Below are 8285 nucleotides of genomic sequence, written 5' to 3' on the forward strand. Positions count from 1 at the left end.
AGACGCCCACACAGACTGTTAGTTTGATGTGATGTGAGGAGAACAAATCTCTGTTTGAAAGGCTCTGAGCTGGATGTTGAAGACTTTGTTGTTGCTTTGGAGTCTTTATCCAACACCAGGCGTCAGAGATGAAACGAGTCTTCGTGGGTTCTCCGAAGAAAGACGCTAACAAACAAAGAGCAGCTGCTCTATGATGAAGAGGAAACCTCAGAGACTGGAATGAATCAAAGTTGCACTTACTCAGCTTCTTCCCATCAACTTCTTCACTCTGCAGCTCTCTGCTGTCTGGACCAGGTCTGTGTAGAAACAAAGAAAATCCTCTGCTTCTTCTCCGTCGTCAGTCCTCTGTGTAGGCTGCAGGCTGTGTCACATTAAATACTTCAAAACATAAAACAGTCTCATGATGTGGCTCACAGGTCAAAGATCAGCTACCACACTCTGATATAAAAACCCACCCACTTTTCATAGCAATCCGTAAATAATTTTCAAAAGTATATAACCTGACTGTGGGTGTCTCTGCAAGTTGAAACACTTTAAACATTAAACAGGTCACAATATAAAAGAGTCTGATTTGCAGCTCATGGGTCAAACCTCAGTTACTGCTCTCTCATGTGACTTTAGCTCAGTTATTAACCTTCAACAAATGTGCATCATCATCATAATTTCTTCCCTCTATACACATTTTACTGGGCTTTGTGGTGTTCATGATTGAATATATTATCCAGCAGTTGCATAAACTTGACTCTATCCGTCAAATTCCTTCTTGCCTGCTGCGCATCAGTGTTTCACAGCTTTTCCACTCTGTTCCATATCTTTATTTTACAGTCGGCATATAAGATGTTGTAAATAACAGCACTCAGGTTATATCCTCTTGTTGTGTATTGGCTAACTTAAAGCTCCATCTAACACACTCTACTTATGTCTTCAGATCCTTATTTTTATGACCAGCCTGACTCGGGGCATTCTTGCATCCAAAGCCTCTGAGGACCATTTTTCTAAGAGAGCCATTAGTTCCACTTCAATGAGTTCATACTTAGACAGTTCCCACGCTTGGATGCTGTATATGGGCAGAACTTTGTGCCATCAGAAACTGAATCTGAATGAGTTAAATTTGAATTTGAATTGCTCAGATTGATTTGAATTTGAATTAGTCTAATTTGAAATTCAATGTATTGGTTTGAAAATGATCATCACTAAATTGAAATTGAATTTTATATTTTGAAAATGAATTCACGTGCGTAGAAAATGTATTTTATCCTTTAAAAATGTAGCTCTTGAATAATTTCAGTTTCACTTCTACAATTCCGTTTTTTGGGACTTACATCCAGTTCCGGTTCCAGAGTAATCAAGCGCAGATTAATAGAACTCTGTTTTGCCAGTGGACCGAAAGTGTTACTGACGGGAATCTACAGCATCTTGAGCTGGAGCTGGATTAAGATCTCAGAAGTCATTCATCATGTCGCATGACCAGTGGATAAACTCTCAGGCTGGTAATAAATGTATTACATGTATAAGAACAAGCGTCATGTAAACAAATGATAGCTGTACAGTAACTTTTATGCTTATTGTAGCTGTTAGCTAAAAATGCTAATTTAGCGTAGGTTGCCCTGGATTCAGCTTTAACAAACAAATATGATCGACTGTTTCCAAAGTTGTCATCTTGTACCCTCTCAGAGCCCTGTATGCTTGCAGAGACCCCTACAGTAGGGAAACATGCAAAACAGTGTCCAGACCTTTGTATTTTAGCTTTATATATGTCTTACACAGCATCCCAACTCTTTAGCTAACTTAATAACTTTAGCTAAAGTGAATAGTTAGTCTAATTCATTAGTGCAGCATTACTGGATCACCTCTGTTTGAAGTGATATGATATGTGACTATCACTTTGTTTAACTACCATAATAATTCTTAGGTTACTGAGTGCATGCTTAATTAGTTTTTTAAAAAAACATACTGTTCCATTGTTTTGTTTGACAGGCTAAAGTTGTCAGGTCATCAAGGCATCTCCTAAATCAACCAGCTTGTTCTTTACATGCCACCGTCAGACATCAGCAGCATCGGGTTTCCTGTCTGACAGCAGTGTAGTGGCTGAGGAAGGCCGAGGTTCATGCTCAGCTGGTGCTCCTCTACGAGACTCTCCAGTTCAAGGGCTGCTGGGAGCACTGGCTTGATATCAGGCTGTTCTACAGCAGGACCACTTCCAGGAGACTTCCTCTGATACTGGGACTGTTGAACATCCTCATAATCACTCCCATGACAGCAGCTGAAGCTCAGAGGTGTTTCTCCACCTTAAAGAGAAGCAGACGTTCCTGTGAGATGCAGGACGGGAACGTCTGAACGCCGTTGCCATGCTTTCATGGAGAGGAGCTACCTCCTTTCTACCTCCTTACACGTTTACTTTCTCCTCTTCCTTTACTCCTTCATTGTCTCCTCTGTCCTCCCTTTCTCCTTTTCCACTTCCTGTTCTCTCCTTTCCTCGCTCCCTCTATGTCACCTCCTCGTGTCCTTTCTTCTCCTTCCTCTCACCTCCTCCTTCAATCACACTTCCTTCCATCAGTCCCTTGTCTCCTCCTTCCTTGTCCTTCTCTCCTTCCTCAGAGTCTTCCTCGATGAGATAAGCCGATTTTTCCTGTTTATTGTGAACATGAAATATTAGATTTACGTGTTTATTTCACTGACACTTTTTCATCTCACATTTTTAAATTTTTAGACCATTTTAAATATAGTTTTAAAATAACATTTAATTTCGTGTTTATTGAAAATCCCAGCCAGTGATTTAATGTTATTAAACGAATGTTAAATACTTGCCTTGTTGGTTTAGTAAAGTTTATTATTTGTATTTCTATAAAAAACAAATTTTTCTTCACTTAAAAAAAAACTTTTAAAATGTGTAAAAATAGAATGAAGCCTGTGAAAACGTCTCCATGTCAGACTGTGAAGACACCGTCCACGCCGTCGCTGGGCGGAGCCTGGTCTCGTGGTCCTGCATGGAAACCGAGGCGTCCGTCAGAGAGATGAAGCTACAGCCTTTAACACAACAAGTAAGAGTACAAAGTAAAAAACAGCTGATTGACTTTATCAAAGTGGTTTCATTCATTAAGATGTAAATTTGGGATTTCTTTGATTTGACAAACTAAATTTGACTCTGTGAACTTTTTGATTTGACAATATCAGATGATCAGCTGAAAAGCGAAACGTATAAAAAGCTCTTTAATTCTGCTCATTTTGCTGTGAAACAAATGTTCAGATTATTGATAAATGTCTTTTGATGGTTCTGGCCTTTAATGATAATGTGATGATAAACATGAATCTGAGGAATGATTGGTTCTTTAAGAGCTCTGAGAGCTCAGCACTTCCTGCTTTGATGAAAGTTAAACATGAAGCTGGATTTCATATTGAGGAGACTCTAAATGGGCCTCAGGATCTATAAATGTCCTCAGTTTATTTCAGACACTCATGAATATTATACATCTATACTCTGCTGCAGCCTACAGCTCACTGATGACAGAGACAACTGACTTTAAACACACATCCAGAAATAATGTTAGCACTGAGAGCACAGCTGAAAGCATCTGTCCAATCACCGATCGCCTGAAGGAGGCAACAAAGAGCAGAGCTCATTGGCTGTGAGCTGTTTGTGACACTTCAACATCTGCACCAGTTTCCTGCTCATTTCAAACGTCTCCTTGGCATCAAATTTCAAACATGTGTTTAAAAACAGGAATGTTTCCAGTTTCAGAGTTTGATCTGTCATCTCTGTAGGATTTGACCTTCAATATGGATGCAAGTGACTGCAAATCACCGCTTTGTCTGCTTTTTATGGACAATTTATAAACATCACAGGAGCCAGAGATTAATAACAAGTTTGATTCAGTGCACAGAGGTCTATTAACACACAGTAAGTCAAGAAGAAACTCCCAGTGCATCATGGGAATCAACCAGCAGCCTAAACCTATTACGGCAATCATTTCCAGTCAGGTGGTCGGGCTTGTCCACAGGCACAAACTTGGACGCTCAGCTCTCCATTCCTCCTTCACATTCGTCATATATCCATGTTGGAGAGTGTAAATACTGGGGCTGAATGCCCTTTGTACCAGAAAAAAGGGCTGAGCTATCAGCACAGGTGGTAAAAGTACACACACTATTTATCTAAGTAGAATATTCTAATAAAACGTAAAGAAATGTACTGAAAGTAAAAAGTAGCTCATTGTAGGACAATTGTAACCTATTGTAACTGTATGCAAACTGAACCTTAACATTAATAATATAATATAATATAATTAGATGAGAATCCAAATGTTGTTCTAATGTAAATCCTAGTTGTTTCCTTGAATCCGTTCTATAGGGCACAAGCACTGACAGCGAATTGTAAAAGAACTCTTTCCTGTTACATGGTAAAGGGTTTGGACATTGGGGGAAACCCTCAGAGCTTTTGTAGTGGCTCCGCATGGAGAACAGAATCACAGCTCACAATAATTTCTAATGTGAGCTTCAGTACAGGCTGTGATCAGCTGACCTGCTGCTCTTTGTTCATTTAAACAGCTGAACTCAACAAGATGGAAACAGATGTTTCACAGCTACCGTGGCTGATTTCATCCCCTAAGCTGACAGCACACATCAAATCTTTATACTAGACAGGAGAACATCGGTATATAAATTGAACTGAGTGAATCAATCTAAGCATTATCAGCTGAAATGCAACAAATCTCTGCTACACTTGATGTTACTGAACTCTGGCCATGAGCACCAGGCCAACAGAGCGCTTTACTAAACACTTTAAGGCTCATGTAGCCCCATTATTTTATATTGCACAGCTGCCTCGTGGTTTGTGTCACATATTTGTGTTTTGTTGCCCACAGATGTGCATCGTAGTATAGTTTTGGATTTGGACTGCTACACTCAGATACTAACAGACAGAAACAAAGAGAAGCTGTCTTCTCTGAAGATGGTCTGCCTGGACTGGTGATGACACCAGAACGTCCAAACCTTTGAGACTGACTCTCCCAGAGAAAAACAGGGATATAAATTCTGCTGTTAGGACACGCCCCCTTCTCTAACTCTACAGGCCTGGCCAGAGGACCAGAGACGGTTGCCATGGTGATGTGAGAAGCGACGTGTCCATGTAGGGAGATGTGGGAAAGGTGCAGGAGATGAAACGTGAGCCGTACATGGGTCTAAAGGCTTTCCTCCTGCTGCTGAGCGATCACGTTAACATTCAGTTTTTACCACATGCAGTAAAAGTGTTTCCTGCCTGGGTGGGGCAGCCTTTGTCTCTGAGCCAGAGAGATGGAGCCGTGGAAAACTCATCTGAAATTCTGTTTGATTAGAAAGTGTGATAAAGGCTCATTGGAGCATATTTGTCTTCTCTCTCATATAAAAAAGCCAACACAAGCTAACCTGGTAACCCAACAAAAACTCCTCAGTATTTGAAGAACACAAAGTGAGTGTGTTAGTTTGTTTGCAGGACATCCCACAGTGATACATCATTTATCCAAACACGCCATATACAAATCCAAAATGTAAAACAAATTGCAAATGGTTTTAATGACTTTTTTCTTGATGTTGGTCCTGGCTTGGCTAAAGAAATTGTAAAAACTGGGCACCCTCTTAAAACTAAAACTATTAATGTAGCAAACTCAATGTTTATGAGGGGAGTAGATGAAGAGGAAATTATGGATGTAGTTACATCCTTTAACTCCAAGAAATCAACTGACTGTGATGGCATTGATATGCACTTAATTAAAGATATTTTTGGATGTATTGTGAAACCATTTACCTACATTTGTAATCTGTCATTACAAAGTAGTTTATTTCCTGATAAGATGAAAATTGCAAAGGTAGTTCCAATATATAAAGCTGGAGATAAACATCTTCTCACAAACTATCGGCCCATCTCTCTACTACCGCAGTTCTCTAAGATACTGGAAAAAATATTTTACAATAGATTATATGACTTTATCATAAAAAACAATGTACTATATGAACAGCAGTATGGATTTAGACCCAAAAGGACCACAACGCATGCCTTAATGGAGTTTATAGATACAGTAACAACTGCTATTGAAAACAAAAAATATGCTGTCGGAGTTTTTTTAGATTTAAAGAAAGCATTCGATACAGTTGATCACAGCCTTTTACTTAACAAACTATGTACATATGGGGTCAGAGGGGTGGCATTATCATGGGTTAACAGTTACCTTAAAAACCGTAAACAATTTACCCAAATAAATGCCATGAAGTCAGAACTGAAACCTGTTGTGTGTGGGGTTCCCCAAGGATCTTTTTATATTGTATATTAATGAGATATGTGCTATTTCAAAGTCTTTGAAAATTATATTATTTGCGGATGATACAAACTTACTGTGCTGTGGAAGTAACTTGGAACAACTTCTGAATGAGCTAGAAAATGAATTAAATAATCTGAAGACCTGGTTTGACCATAATAAATTACCATTGAACCTGAGCAAAACAAAATTCATAATATTTGGGAATCGCACATATTCTACTAACAGTAAACTGACAATAAATAACACTGAATTAGACAGAGTATCTGAAATAAAATTCCTTGGTGTGATAATACATCACAAACTATCCTGGATTCCCCACATTACTCATATCAAAGGCAAAATATCGAAGTCTCTGGCAATTCTCTATAAGGTTAAGGATCTCATAAATCAAACATCATTATATACTCTCTATTGTTCTATTATACTGCCGTACATGACATACTGTGTGGAAGTGTGGGGAAACACGTATAAGACACACACTTATCCAATATACATTCTGCAAAAAAGAGCAATAAGGATAAAAATAAAGCTACTTCAAGAGAACCATCAAATCCACTTTTTATCAAATTAAATATTCTCAAATTTAAAGATTTGGTTGACCTCAGAACTGCGCAAACAATGTACAAAGCAGCAAATAAATCTTTGCCCCACAACATTCAGAACTTGTTCCAAATAAGACCAAATACTCCTGACCTGAGAGGAATCCTTATGTTCAGCAAGCCAGTAGTAAGGACAAATGTAAAATATCACAGCATTACAGTCAGAGGAGTTAATGTGTGGAACACCTGTACAGATGAAATCAAGACAAGTACATCAATACAAAAATTCACACGATTGTTCAAAAATAATAAATTGCATGAATATAGGAAATCTTCCTCTCAGTGAGTGAGTTGTCTCATTGTGTCCTCATTTTTTATAGATCAAGGCCTGAGTAACCCAAGCTTAAGTGTTCATTAAGGTGTTTGTCACATAGATATAAAATAAGCTCAGAGATTAAGCGGGTGTTTATAGACAGGGTGATTAGTTTATGTAAAATGTAGTTTGTTGTTGTTCTGGTTTATGTGCTGAAAATTTTTATGTGTGTATGTTCAGTGTGTTAGACTTGTACATAGTTAACCATATATGATCAAATAATGTTGAATCCTGGATATGGATTTGTAAGCAATGAAATTTGAAATAAGGGGGTAGGAACAAGAAAAGTGTAAACTTCATCCTACTCCTTTTCGAGCACACGCATTCTGTAGACAAAGATATATACATGAAAACTTGATGATTTTTAAGTTTTGTTTTTTGTTGTTGTTTTTTTTTTCTGTTGTTATTTCAATTATATTTGCATGTTCGAAATAAAATTATATCTATCTATCTATCTAAAAAAAAATGTCAATAACACAATAAGGTTACATTAGTGGAATATTTTTGTGAGCCCGTTGAGCTAATGTGATGAAATCATAACTATATGTTGATTAAAGTCTAATATAAGTACAGTGCTGGTGTGCAGGGCTGTTATATGCTGCTGACATATTATAAACTGTTATGTTTATATCAACCTTTTAGCCTTATAATAAGCAGAGATATTTGTGTGTTTATGTCAAAGGAAAACCTGGAAGGAGAGCAAGAAACACAAACTCAGTTTATTTCGTGTACACGGGCGAAGCTTACTGCGTGGCAAGACACAAGCAAGTCGCGCAGAGCCTCAGTCCGTTCTTTATTTTATAGCAGAGAATAGATTACACAGCATCTCTAGGTGGACCATACGTAATAGAAAAACATCTCTAGATATGGTTATCGCATGAGTGGCCGTTATCCATAAGACAAGAGGAACTAGTATCTTTTGTCATATCAGCTTCAGGTTGGAACTGTCTCTGCCTGAGAGTGTGTGACTTTGTAACTTCCTCACGCATGCTTCTGTTCCTTAATCTGTAGGTTGCAGACACATCATGTTCTCACAAGAAATTATACTTAAGCAAAATAAAGGTTATCAAAGTAAGTAAATGTAAA

The 8285-nt window shown here is 38.1% G+C and overlaps 1 long non-coding RNA gene across 1 annotated transcript; it reads left to right on the forward strand.

The window, feature by feature from the left end:
- Positions 1-1208: 1208 nt before the first annotated feature.
- LOC120437925 lies at positions 1209-5223 on the forward strand. The gene is made up of 3 exons (XR_005611506.1): positions 1209-1490; positions 1978-3041; positions 4860-5223. It is a non-coding gene; the product is annotated as an uncharacterized LOC120437925 (long non-coding RNA).
- The last annotated feature ends 3062 nt before the right edge of the window (positions 5224-8285 follow it).

The sequence above is a fragment of the Oreochromis aureus genome, linkage group 3, assembly GCF_013358895.1.
Source record: "Oreochromis aureus strain Israel breed Guangdong linkage group 3, ZZ_aureus, whole genome shotgun sequence".
NCBI lineage: Eukaryota > Metazoa > Chordata > Actinopteri > Cichliformes > Cichlidae > Oreochromis > Oreochromis aureus.